This window comes from Camelus ferus, chromosome 10 (assembly GCF_009834535.1).
Source record: "Camelus ferus isolate YT-003-E chromosome 10, BCGSAC_Cfer_1.0, whole genome shotgun sequence".
NCBI classification, from domain to species: Eukaryota; Metazoa; Chordata; class Mammalia; order Artiodactyla; family Camelidae; genus Camelus; species Camelus ferus.
The window spans coordinates 34,238,313-34,251,160 of record NC_045705.1 but is presented as its reverse complement, the minus strand read 5'-3'; positions in this window follow the sequence as shown (position 1 = coordinate 34,251,160).

Here is a 12,848-nt window from a genome sequence, read left to right as displayed (position 1 = left end):
AGGAGGCTCAAGTGTCGTCTAAGAGGGAATGTCCTTTCCAATAATGGGATTCTGTAAGTCTCTGATTCTAAATTGGATGTCAGTAAAATACAGACCCCAGGCAAAATCCAGCCCCCTCTTGTTTTTGTAGAGATTTTATTGGAACACAGTCATACGCATGCATTTACATATCATCGACTTTGGCACTACAATGGCAGAGTTGTGTACTTATCACAGAGACCATTTGGTTGCAAAGCCTAACAAATCTACTGGCCATTTATGGAAAATGCTTGTTAATCTCATTCTAAGAGACTTCTGGGATGAATTCTTTGATAAAGCAACCAATCACTTCTGGTTTACCTGTGTCACTAATCCAGATGGTATGGCTACTAGATTGTTTTCCTTAAAGATGCATGTCTTTGGGATATTAATAAAAAAACATTCAGAATTAAGGGGCCAAGATGGTGGAGGAGAAGGACGCTCATAGCTCACCCTCTCCCACAAATACACCAAAAAGTCACATCCACGGACCCACCTAGCCAACCAGAGCACCTGCTAAACTCAAACAGAACATTGCCCTCTTCAAAAGACAAACATGCCAAGAATCTGGTAGGAGAAAAGGTAAAAAGAAAGAAGAAAAAACAAAACAGTGCGGGACAGGTCCCGCAGGGAGGGAGTGGCAAAGGAGGACTGGCGCTCCTTCGTTGAACCTCCCCCTCTCTAACAGACAGGCCTGTGGGATGGAGGGGGAGCCTCCAAGGCTCATATCTGACCTGAGCATCCCTTGACCAACAGAACTAAGTTAAATGGGCACAAAGGGTCCCTGCAACACCCAGTCCGAGACGCAAGCCGGCAACTGGGGGCCCGGACAGGCCACCTGAGCCGGGCGGAGGATGGGGATGGCTGCACTGAGGCAGCCCTGGGGGAATGCAGGGGGCTGCGTACCATGGCTGGGAGGGGATATGGAGCAGAACAACCTGGGCCCTCCATAAATTACGAAAGAATAAAGCAAAGCAACACTGCTGATGTGCCCTGGGGGGGGGGGTGGCGCCGTAGCCGTTGTCTCCTAAGACCCATGGCGCTTCTGAGAAGATAGGAGGGGTGCAGCTACAGCTGTCATCTCCTCCTGTGCTCAGCGCCTGGGCGGAGGCGGGGGTGGGGCTGAGGCCGAGACCTGAATCCACACCTGGGGGCTCCGCAACCTCTTAGGCAGGACTGAGAATTGTTTACAGCCTGAGGCAGATAGGTTCTTTCTGCCCTGGTGCCTCAGAGAACTCGCGCTGCCAAGACAAAAAAGGAGCTGAGATTTGGCAGGGAGCAAGGGCGGGACTGTTCCACGCTCTTCCCTGAGCCTGCCTACGGAGCGCCACCGACCAGAGGCGGAGTGTGCAGTTGCACAGAGCAGCGGAGCGACTGGCGCTGGGAGAGGGCGGTGGCCACCTGCCTTCCTGGCAGGAGCGCAGCACCTGACAGCGGTGCTGGGAGGAGGTGCAATCAGCCCGCTTACCTCACCCGACTGCAGCATCTGACTGCAGCATCGGGAGGGGGAGTGACCCACCCGCCAACCGTGAAGGAGAGCAACACCTGACCCAGTGTTGGGAGGGGGCGCGATCTGCTTGCAGACAGGTACTGGGAGCAGCACAGACAAGGGAGCCAATGGAGGGACTCTGGAAACAGCAAGCTGAGTTCGCGAAACAGGGCGAAGACAGAAAGACTTTTCGATAAAATTATTAAAAGTGCACAGTCTTCAGGAGAACACATTCCCCCCACCTTTTTTTTAATCTTTTCTTTTGTCTGTTCTATTTTTTATTACCTTTTTAATCTTTACTTTTTAAACAATTGTATATATCTACAGTTTTAATCCCTTTTAAATTTATCTTTTAAAATCTTTTTATTATTATTTTAAAAAATCCACCTCATTTCATTTTTATTTCTCTTGGTTTTGATCTTCTGTTATTGATTATACACAGGTTTCATATATTGTTTTTTGATTTTTTCTCCTTTTTAGAAGGTTTTAAAAAGACGTTTCAACTCGATTGCTATTCAGCTTCAACTTGCTCTTCTATTATTGATTACACACTGCTTTCAATCTTTTTTCTCCCTTCTTTAAAATTCCCTCTTGTTTTACATTTTAAAAAAATCTGTTCTATTTTCTATTAAAGTTTCTTTTAAAGTTTTACTTTTTAAACAATTGTATATGTCTCCAGTTTTAATCCCTTTAAAATTTTTCTTTTAAAATATTATTATTATTATTATTTTAAAAAATCCACCTCATTTTATTTTTATTTCTCTTGGTTTTGATTTCCTGTTATTGATTATACACAGGTTTCAAATATTTTTTTAATCTTTTCTCCTTTTTTAAGGTTTTTAAAAGACATCTCAACTCAACTGCTATTCTGCTCCAACTTGCTCTTCTATTACTGATTATACATTGTTTTCAAAACTTTTTTCTCCCTTCTTTTAAAATTTTCTCTTTTTTTAAGATTTATTCCTGCATAGGCTTTATATAGATAAATAAATAAACTCTTTAAGGACTGCAATTGATAACTGATACACCATAAGCCACAGTGCCAGAGATGTGAGCAAGATGAAGAAGCAGAGGAACCACTCCCAATTAAAAAAGCAAGAGAAATCCCCTGAAAGAACAATCGATGAAATAGACATTGATGGCCTACTAGATCAAGATTTCAAAAAAGGAGTGATCAAAGTACTGAAGGAACTAAAAGAGATAGTGTTTAGAGATATAAAATATGTCAAAGATGAAATTGAAGCTATAAAGAAGAGCCAAGTAGAATTGGTAAACTCATTTGCTGAGATAAGAGCTGATCTAAAGGCTGTAAACAGCAGGCTAGATAATGCAGAGGAATGAATAAGTGACCTAGAAAACAGAACAACAGAAAGCACCCAATCATAACAGCTGAGAGAAAAACAAATTAAAAAAAAAAATGAAAACAGTATAAGGGACCTATGGGATAATATAAAGTGCACCAATCTATGTATAATAAGGGTTCCAGAAGGGGAAGAAAGAACAAAAGGGATTGAAAAGGTATTTGAAAAAATCATGACTGAAAATTTCTCAAACTTAAAAAAGGAATCAGATATCCAAGTACAGGAAGCTCAGAGGGTCCCAAACAGGAAGAACCCAAACAGACCCACACCAAAACATATCATAATCAAGATGGCCACAGTCAAGGATAAAGAAATGATCCTAAAGGCAGCAAGAGAAAAACAAAGAGTGAGTTAAAAGGGAACCCCCATAAGGCTCTCAGCACATTTCTCTACAGAAACACTACAGGCCAGAAGGGAGTGGCAAGATATATTCAAAGTCCTGAATGAAAAACAGATGCAGCCTAGGATACTTTATCCAGCAAGGCTATCCTTTAGAATAGAAGGAGAGATAAAGAATTTCACAGACAAGAAAAAAAAAACTAGAAGAGCTTAGCAACACTAAACCCATGCTAAAAGATACATTTACAGGTGTACTCTAAATAGAAAGGAAGCAGGATTCCACAAAAGTGAGAAAATCATAACTAGAAACGTGATAACTATCATGAATTACAAATAGAATAAATACAAAATTGTAAAAGAAGACATCCAAATCATTAAGAGTGGGAGAAGGAAGCAAGGAAATATAGATTATTTTTTATTTTTCTTTTTTAAATGTTTTGTTTTCGTTAGGATGGGTTTGAGTTATATTACTATCTGTTTAATACAAACAGTTATATTAATGGGTTAATAGGTTTACAAAAAAAGGTAACCACAAGCCAAAAACTTACAAGGGAGTCACAAAAGCTAAATAAAATCCAAGATAATACAAAGGAAAATTACCAAACCATAAAACGAAAAAGAAAGGAACAAAGAGGAAATACCAAATCAACTGCAAAGATAAGTTCGAAATGGCAATAAACACACATCTATCATTAATTACTGTAAATGTTAATGGACTAAATGCTCCAATGAAAAGATGCACAGTAGCAGACTGGATAATAAAGCAAGAACCTTCAATATGCTGCATACAAGAGACCCACTTTAGGAAGAAGGACACATATAGATTGAGAGTGAAAGGATGGAAAAGGATATTCCATGCAAATGGAAAAGCCAAAAAAGTAGGTGTAGCAGTACTGATTTCAGACAAAATAGACTTGAAAACAAAGGCCATAAAGAAAGATAAAGAAGGACATTTTATAATGATTAAAGGAGTGATACAAGATGAGGATATTACACTCGTTAATATATATGCACCCAATATAGGAGCACCTAAGTACATAAAACAATAACTAACAGAGATAAAGGGGTAAATTGATGGGAATATAATCATTGTCAGAGATTTTAACACTGCATTAACATCACTAGACAGATCTTCAAGACACAAAATAAATAAGGCAACAGAGAAATTAAATGATACAATAGAAAAATTAGATCTGATGGATATTTTCAGAGCATTACACCTCCCAAAAATAGGATATACACTCTTTTCAAGTGCACATGGAACATTTTCTAGGATTTATTATGTACTTGGGCACAAAAGAAGCCTCAACAATTTGAAGACAATAGAAATTATCTCAAGCACCTTTACTGACCACAATGCCATGAAACTAGAAATCAACTACAGAGAAACAAAGGAGAAAAAAAGGAAAGCATGGAGATTAAACAACATGCTATTAAAAAAATAATGGGTCAATGATGAAATCAAAATTGAAATTAAAAAATACCTTGAGACAAATGAAAATGAAAACACAACCACACAAAATTTATGGGATGCAGCAATGGCAGTGCTAAGAGGGAAGTTTATAGTGATACAGGCCTTCCTCAAAAAAGAAGAACAATCTCAAATAAACAATCTAACCCACCAGCTAAAAGAACTAGAAAAAGAAGAACAAAAAACCCCTAAAGGCAGCAGAAGGAAGGAAATAATAAAGATCAGGGAGGAAATAAATAAAATACAGATTTTTAAAAACATAGAAAAAAAAATTAAACCAAAAGCTGTTTTTTTAAAAAAGTAAATAAAATCGACAAACCTCTGGCCAGACTCACAAAGAAGAAAAAAGAGAGAGCACAAATAAGCAAAATAAGAAAGGACAATGGAGAAATTACAACAAATAACATAGAAATACAGAATATCATATGAGGATGTTATGAAAAACTATATGGAACCAAAATGGATAACCTACAGGAGACGGAACAAGTTTCTGGAAACATACAGCCCACCAAGACTAAACCAAGAAGAAACTGACCACTTGAGCAAACCAATCACTAGAAATGAAATCAAATTAGCAATAAAAAAAACCTCCCTACAAATAAAAGTCCAGGACCAGACAGCTTCACTGGGGAATTCTACCAAACATACAAAGAAGAACTCATACAAGTCCTTCTCAAACTCTTCCAGAAGATTGAAAAGGAGGGTATACTCCCAAAATCATTCTATGAAGCCATCATCACCCTGATACCAAAACCAGACAAAGACACCACCAAAAAAGAGAATTACAGACCAATATCACTGATGAACATAGATGCAAAAATCCTTACCAAAATATTAACAAATAGAATCCAACAGCACATAAAAAGTATTATACATCATGACCAAGTGGGGTTCATTCCAGGGACACAAGAGTGGTTCAACATACACAAATCAATCAATGTAATACATCACATCAACAAGAGGAAGGACAAAACCCACATGATCATCTCAATAGATGCAGAAAAAGTATTTGATGAAATTCAACACCCATTTATGATAAAAACTCTCACCAAAGTGGGTATAGAGGGATCATATCTCAACATAATAAAAGCTATATATGAGAAACCTACAGCCAGCATAGTACTCAATGGTGAAAAACTCAAAAGCTTCCCACTAAAATCTGGGACAAGACAAGGTTGCCCACTATCCCCACTCCTATTCAACATAGTCTTGGAAGTCCTAGCCACAGCAATCAGGCAAGGAGAGAAATAAAAGGGATCCAAATTGGAAAAGAAGAGGTAAAAGTGTCACTATGTGCAGATGAGATGATACTATATATAGAAAACTCTAAAAGGTTCACACAAAAACTTCTAGAAATAATTGAAGAATTCAGCAAGGTAGCAGGTTACAAGATTAACATTCAAAAACCAGTTGCATTTCTTTACCCTAATGATGAATCAACAGAAAAAGAAAGTAAACAATCAATCCCCTTTAAAATAGCACCCAAAGTAATAAAATACCTAGGAATAAATCTAACCAAGGAGGTGAAAGAATTATACACAGAAAACTATAAACCATTGATGAAGGAAATTAAAGAAGACTTTAAAAAATGGAAAGATATCCCATGCTTTTGGATTGGAAGAATCAATATTGTTAAAATGGTCACACTGCCCAAGGCAATCTACAGATTTAATGCAATCCCCATCAGATTATCCAGGACATATTTCACAGAACTGGAACAAATTATAATAAAATTTATATGGAACAACAAAAGACCTAGAATTGCCAAAACATTACTGAAGAAAAAGAAAGAGGCTGGAGGAATAACTCTCCCAGACTTCAGACAATACTACAGAGCTACAGTCATCAAGACAGCATGGTATTGGTACAAAAACAGATATATGGACCAATGGAACAGAATAGAGAGCCCAGAAATGAACCCACAAACTTTTGGTCAACTAATCTTCAGCAAAGGAGGCAAGAACATATAATGGAATAAAGACAGTCTCTTCAGCAAATGGTGTTGGGAAAACTGGACAGCAGCACATAAATCAATGAAGCTAGAACACTCCCTTACACCATACACAAAAATAAACTCAAAATGGATCAAAGACTTAAACATAAGACAAGATACAATAAACCCCTTAGAAGAAAATATAGGCAAAACATCATCTGACATACATCTCAAAAATGTTCTCCAAGGGCAATCTACCCAAGCAATAGAAATAAAGGCAAGAATAAACAAATGGGACCTAATTAAACTTACAAGCTTCTGCACAGCAAACAGAACCATAAGTAAAACAAAAGGACAACCTACGGAATGGGAGAAAATTTTTGCAAATGAAACCGACAAAGGCTTGATCTCCAGAATATATAAGCAGCTCATATGACTTAATAAGAAAAAAACAAACAACCCAATCCAAAATGGGCAGAAGACCTAAACAAGCAATTCTCCAAGGAAGAAATATGAATGATCAATAGGCACATGAAAAAATGCTCAATATCACTAATTATCAGAGAAATGCAAATCAAAACTACAATGAGATATCACCTCACACCAGTCAGAATGGCCATCATTCAAAAGTCCACAAATGACAAATGCTGGAGCGGCTGTGGTGAAAAGGGAACTCTCCTACACTGCTGGTGGGAATGCAGTTTGGTGCAGCCACTATGGAAAACAGTATAGAGATTCCTCAAAAGACTAGGAATAGACTTACCATATGACCCAGGAATTCTGCTCCTGGGCATATATCCAGAAGGAACCCTTTTTCCGGATGACACCTGCACCCTAATGTTCATAGAAGCACTATTTATGATAGCCAAGACATGGAAACAGCCTAAATGTCCATCAACAGATGACTGGATAAAGAAGTGGTATATTTATACAATGGAATAATATTCAGCTATAAAAACCGACAACATATTGCCATTTGCAGCAACATCAATGTTCCTGGAGAATGTCATTCTAAGTGAAGTAAGCCAGAAAAAGAAAGAAAAATACCATATGAGATCGCTCATATGTGGAATCTAAAAAACACAAACAAACAAACAAAAAACAAAAGGAGAACATAAATACAAAACAGAAAGACTCATAGACATAGAATACAAACTTGTGGTTGTCAAGGGGGAGGTAGGAAGGTATAGACTGGGAGTTCAAAATTTGTAGATACTGACAGGCATATGTAGAATAGATAAACAAGATTATACTGTATAGCACAGAGATATATATACAAGATTCTATGGTAGCTCGCAGTGAAAAAAAAAAGTGACAATGAATATAAGTATGTTCATGTATAACTGAAAAATTGTGCTCTACACTGGAATTTGACACAACATTGTAAAATGACTATAATTCAATGAAAAATGTTTAAAAAATTAAAAAATTTAAAAATATTCAGGTGGTCCTTCTGAGTCAGTATGATTCCCCATGTTGTCAAGTGGATGACCATAAAAAAAGTCAAGCTCCTGAAATGCTCTAATACAGCTTAACTACCAAGTCAGCCTGAAGCCTGCAGCAGTAAGTTCAGTAGAGCTGAAAACTGATATACATTCAGCTCCTACCTGAGTCACACGGAGCTTTACATGGAGGGTTGCAGTCACTTATCTTGATACAGGAAAAAATGCAGGGTACGAGAGGATGGCCATGTCCCAGGTCTTGGGCAAGTCCCTGGGATGCATCCCACCAAGTGAGGGTCCTTGGCTTTGCTCAGGAAAGCATTCAAGAGCGAGCCACATTTGAGTAAGAGTAGATTTATTTAGGGAGATGTACACTCCATAGACAGAGTATAGGCTGTCTTAGAAGGCAAGAGAGAGGCCAAGAGGTGTGGGGTTGGGTGCTTAGTTTAAAGTAAAAGTAGATACACACTCCATAGACAGCTATCTCAAAAGGTGAGGGAGCAAGAGATGCCATGAGGCATGGTGTTGCTAATTTTTATATGCTAACAAGTGAGAGGACTATTCCAGCTACTTTGGAAAGGGGGTGGTGATTCCCAGGAATTGGACCTCTTTTTGACCTTTCATGGTTAGCCTCAGAACTGTCATGGCGCCTGTGGGTGTCGTTCACCATGCTAATACATTACAATGTGTACAATATAGCTCAAAGTCCACTGGAGGTCAAATATCCCACCATCTTGGGCCTGAAGGTCTATTGGGAGCTGAATTTTCTGCCATCTTGGTGGTAATTGCTGTGTCATTCCTTTGATGGCTGTGCCCTGCCCTCTTCCTTCCTGTCTCAGTCTTACCAACTTCATCTACTGCATAGAGATAGATGCTACTTGTGTTTCATAGTTGAGGAGATGGAGGCTGAGGGAAACTCCATAACTTACCCAAAGTCACGTCTGGAGCCAGGATGTTGCCTGCAGTTCAGCTCTGAAAACTGTGTTTCACATCCATGTTCATCAGTCTAGCTGTTGAGATACTTTGAGTGACTTTACAAAGCTGGACAAAGTCTAGAAACTGAACAGACCCATAACCCAGCCCATGATATTAATTTCACATTTAGACCACCAAAAAAAGTAGTAAAGACAGTAGGAACATTTCAGTGGAGGACCCAAAGCTCCCAATTCCACATAATTCCCTGATGAAAAAACCACCTCACTTAACTTACTTGTTTTCATGGCTATTTCAGGTAGGAAGAGAAATGGGGCAAGTTTTACTTATCTCTGCTCGAAGTCCACTTGAAGATCCTGTGGTAAAAGAGGGAAAGATTAAATGTTAGACTGGTTTCGTGTTACCCAATCATGAAACAAATATAGAAATATGAGCTCCGCCAGCAGTTAACCCAGAGAAGCCAGAGGCCACCCAGTCACTTCCTTTGTTCAAATCTTCCTCAAAGGGGTAGTTACATGACAGGAAAGACTTGGGGACTAAGAAACAGGGGCATGAGAGAAATTCCATTGTATTCCAGTCCTCTTGTGGGCAAAGATCTCTGTGTTCAGCTGTTTTCAGCTGAAGGAGAACCCAAGAGGCACTCTTCCTGTTAGACTGGTGCCATTAGGAAACCCGAAGGCAGATGGGGACGGGGAATGAATTGGTCCTAACTGCTCAGTCCCAGTGGAGCTCAGTTTGGGGAGTAGATGAAGAGGGATCAGTGGTTCCAAGGGCTCACCAGGTCAACCAGACTCTTAAATGAGCATTAAATTTGGCAGTGGCTACTCCAAAAATGGCGCCTACACTGGGTTCCTGACAAACAGATGCTCAATGAGTATTTATTTAATGGGTAGATGAAACAGGCTTCCTTTAGAATGTCCTGGGGAATCCGTGCTGAGAATGACACTGAGGCAGCCTCAGAGCCTCAGGGGGAATTAATGGTGTGTCTGATTAGCGATGTCTGGCGTGATGTGGACTAGGGGAGTGGCAGCCTGCTGGGGAAGTCTTCGCCACATCGAGATTTCCTTCCTCAGTGCGGTAGTGGTAGCACCCAAGTCACAGACTTGTGTCCTCCAAACCTAAATATGAAAATGGCAAAGAGAAATAAGAGCAGGAAGGGAAAAGTTGATGAGGAGAAAAAGAATTAGAAAAAAAATGTAAGGGACAAATGTTAATAGAGAAAAGAAATACAATGGCCAAGGCTGCCCAGTTCTGGCCTGTTTAATGGGAATGTGCAGAATTTCAAGTGGGCCATCTGTTTTTACCCACCAGATGAAAGGGAATCAAGAAACCACTGTGTTCTGACTTTTGTGGTCAGGATACAGGCAATCCTGCTGGGAAGAACAGTCTCTGAGGGGAAGGAACTGAAAAGCAAACTCTCAAGCCATCAGGTTAGCAATTAACTGTTCAGAAAAAGAAAGTATTGTCACTTGGTTACCAATAACCTCTTGGATTTTCCAGAACCAAGGTGCTCCAGAATCTTTATTTTCAATTTGTTTAAATTTTACTGGTGGTGGGGAGGTGATTGGCTGTATCTGTTTTATTTTTTAATGGAGGTGCTAGAGATTTAACCCAGGACCTCATGCATGATACGTATGCACTCTACCACTGAGCTGTACCCTCCCCCCTCAGAATCTTCAAAAGTCTTAGTTCCCTGACCCATTTAGGAACGATGTGACTGTCAGTTTTTAGGCTTCTGCTAAGTCCATTTTCCTAGATTCCTGCTAAAAATAAGAAGGAGAATGGTCCCTGCAAACACAGCCAAACGTTCCTATTTCAGACTGCAGGTGAAACACAGAAGACGGAAACACCTGGACCGGCTCCAAGCCCACCCAGAACTGAACCTCAGATGTGAATCATGGCTTGGCTCTGCATGAGATGCTGTCAGAAGGTTGCACGTGCTCAAACTGAGAACGAAAGCAGACGTGGGACTTCCCTCTTTTTGGAGGAAGTGAAACCACTCTCCTCATAACACATATGCAGAACTTTTGTGGAAAAGTTGCCTTTTTCTTTTTAGAGACCCAAACTGAACTTTGAGACACCAGCCCTGGGAGTGGCCATCTAGAGAGTTTAGGTGGCTGTCTATGCATTTCAATACAAGAAAAAGTAGAAGACACTGCTGGTTGAGCAGAGGAAAGCCAAAAAGGAGTGGGTGAACCGCTCTGGTCAAACTCCTGCAGGCCGCTTCCCCATACCTGATCATTATGAGCAACAATTCCTGCCAGTGGAGTGCAAATTCAAGTTAAGTTGAAATTCCCAACATTTGCACTTCTTCTTTCATTGTTTCCCTGTAAATTGAAAAGAGAACTTCCTTGAGCACCAAGCACAGCAAACACAGAATCATAGCTTTGGATCATTTCAGGTATATGGAAATTTCAGAACTATTTGGGTCCCCCTTTTTTTTTTAATGTCTCTCTGTTGCTTATTTTTCTGAGTAAAAAAGTGATGATTACCCAATACACATCCCTGTGTTTGGTACTGGCTAGATTCTCAAGGAAAATTTGTCAGAGTCAAAACATACTCATTGTTGAAAAACTCAAAGTACTCAGAAAAGAGGAAAACATTTAAATCATAAAGCCTACATACTAGATATAATTACTGTCAATGAGTTGGTTGGAATATATTATGCTAGTTGTATTTGTATATAGTTGAGGTCATGTTGAATGGATATCATGCTTTTGTTTCACTTAACATTCTGTCTAAGAATTTCACCTGTTATTAAAATTGTTTGAAAATGTAATTATGAAAGCTGTAAAATATTTTGTCATAGGCATGCAATATGATTTCACTCTCATTGGCTCTTTTAGCAATTTTTAATTTTTTTGCTATGATAAAAATGAAGAGGAAGGCTATTCAAAAAAAAATGGGAGGGAGGGTATAACTCAAGTGGTAGAACGCATGTTTAGCATGCACGAGGTCCTGGGTTCAGTCCCCAGTGCTTCCTCTGAAAAATAGATGAAAAAGTAAACACAATCCCCCTGCCAACAGATGACAACGACTGGGTATTTAGAGACCTAGGAACACCTAAATATAGAATTATCTATATTCATCTTGCTTTATTCTCATTGAAAAAGAGTGAGGGCTCATCAGGATCTATTAAAGCGAACACAAAAAGTTGGAAATTGCCAGCATGTCTTCAAAACTGCATGTAAGTGAGTTTTCTGATTCTGATGAGCCATGTCCTGAAAGCGTTTCAAGAGATGTATGTGGATATTTCAACAGACTTAATGAAAGTTCTCAAGGACATTCAACTCTGATTGTTCTAATTCTAGGATCACTCTACTGAGCTATAAATTTATAACTAACTGCTTTATAAATTAACCAGGACATCCTGTACAGAGGCTTTCTTCTCTAGCCAAGTATAAACTGGATACTGGTTCATTAATTAATCCTTCTTGAGTGTAAGTGAATTCCCTGGAGCATGATAACTGAAGCATGGATAGACCCAGAATGCGGTGTTTCTGGGTTTACAGAACACTGTCAAGGTTTTAATAATAACCAGTTATGCTCAGCCTGTGAAACTTGTCAACTGACCTCATTATATCCGAAAACACTTGTCAGCTGCATCAGTGACAATCAGCAGTAATTCAGTTCCTTGAAACCTTCTTTCCAGAAGGCATGCAGGTTGCCTGTGAATTGAAACATGACTTTTTCAGTCTTGGCACTGCATCTGGTTCATGCAGGATTTGGGGAGCCGTAAGGGTGCAATTGGGAACTTCCATTAACCTCTAGATTCCCTGGCTACCTCTAAATATAAGATGCACACAAGTTGTCCCAAAGAGTTAATAGAGCTGGGCTTCCATTAATCCTGGTCCTAGATCAA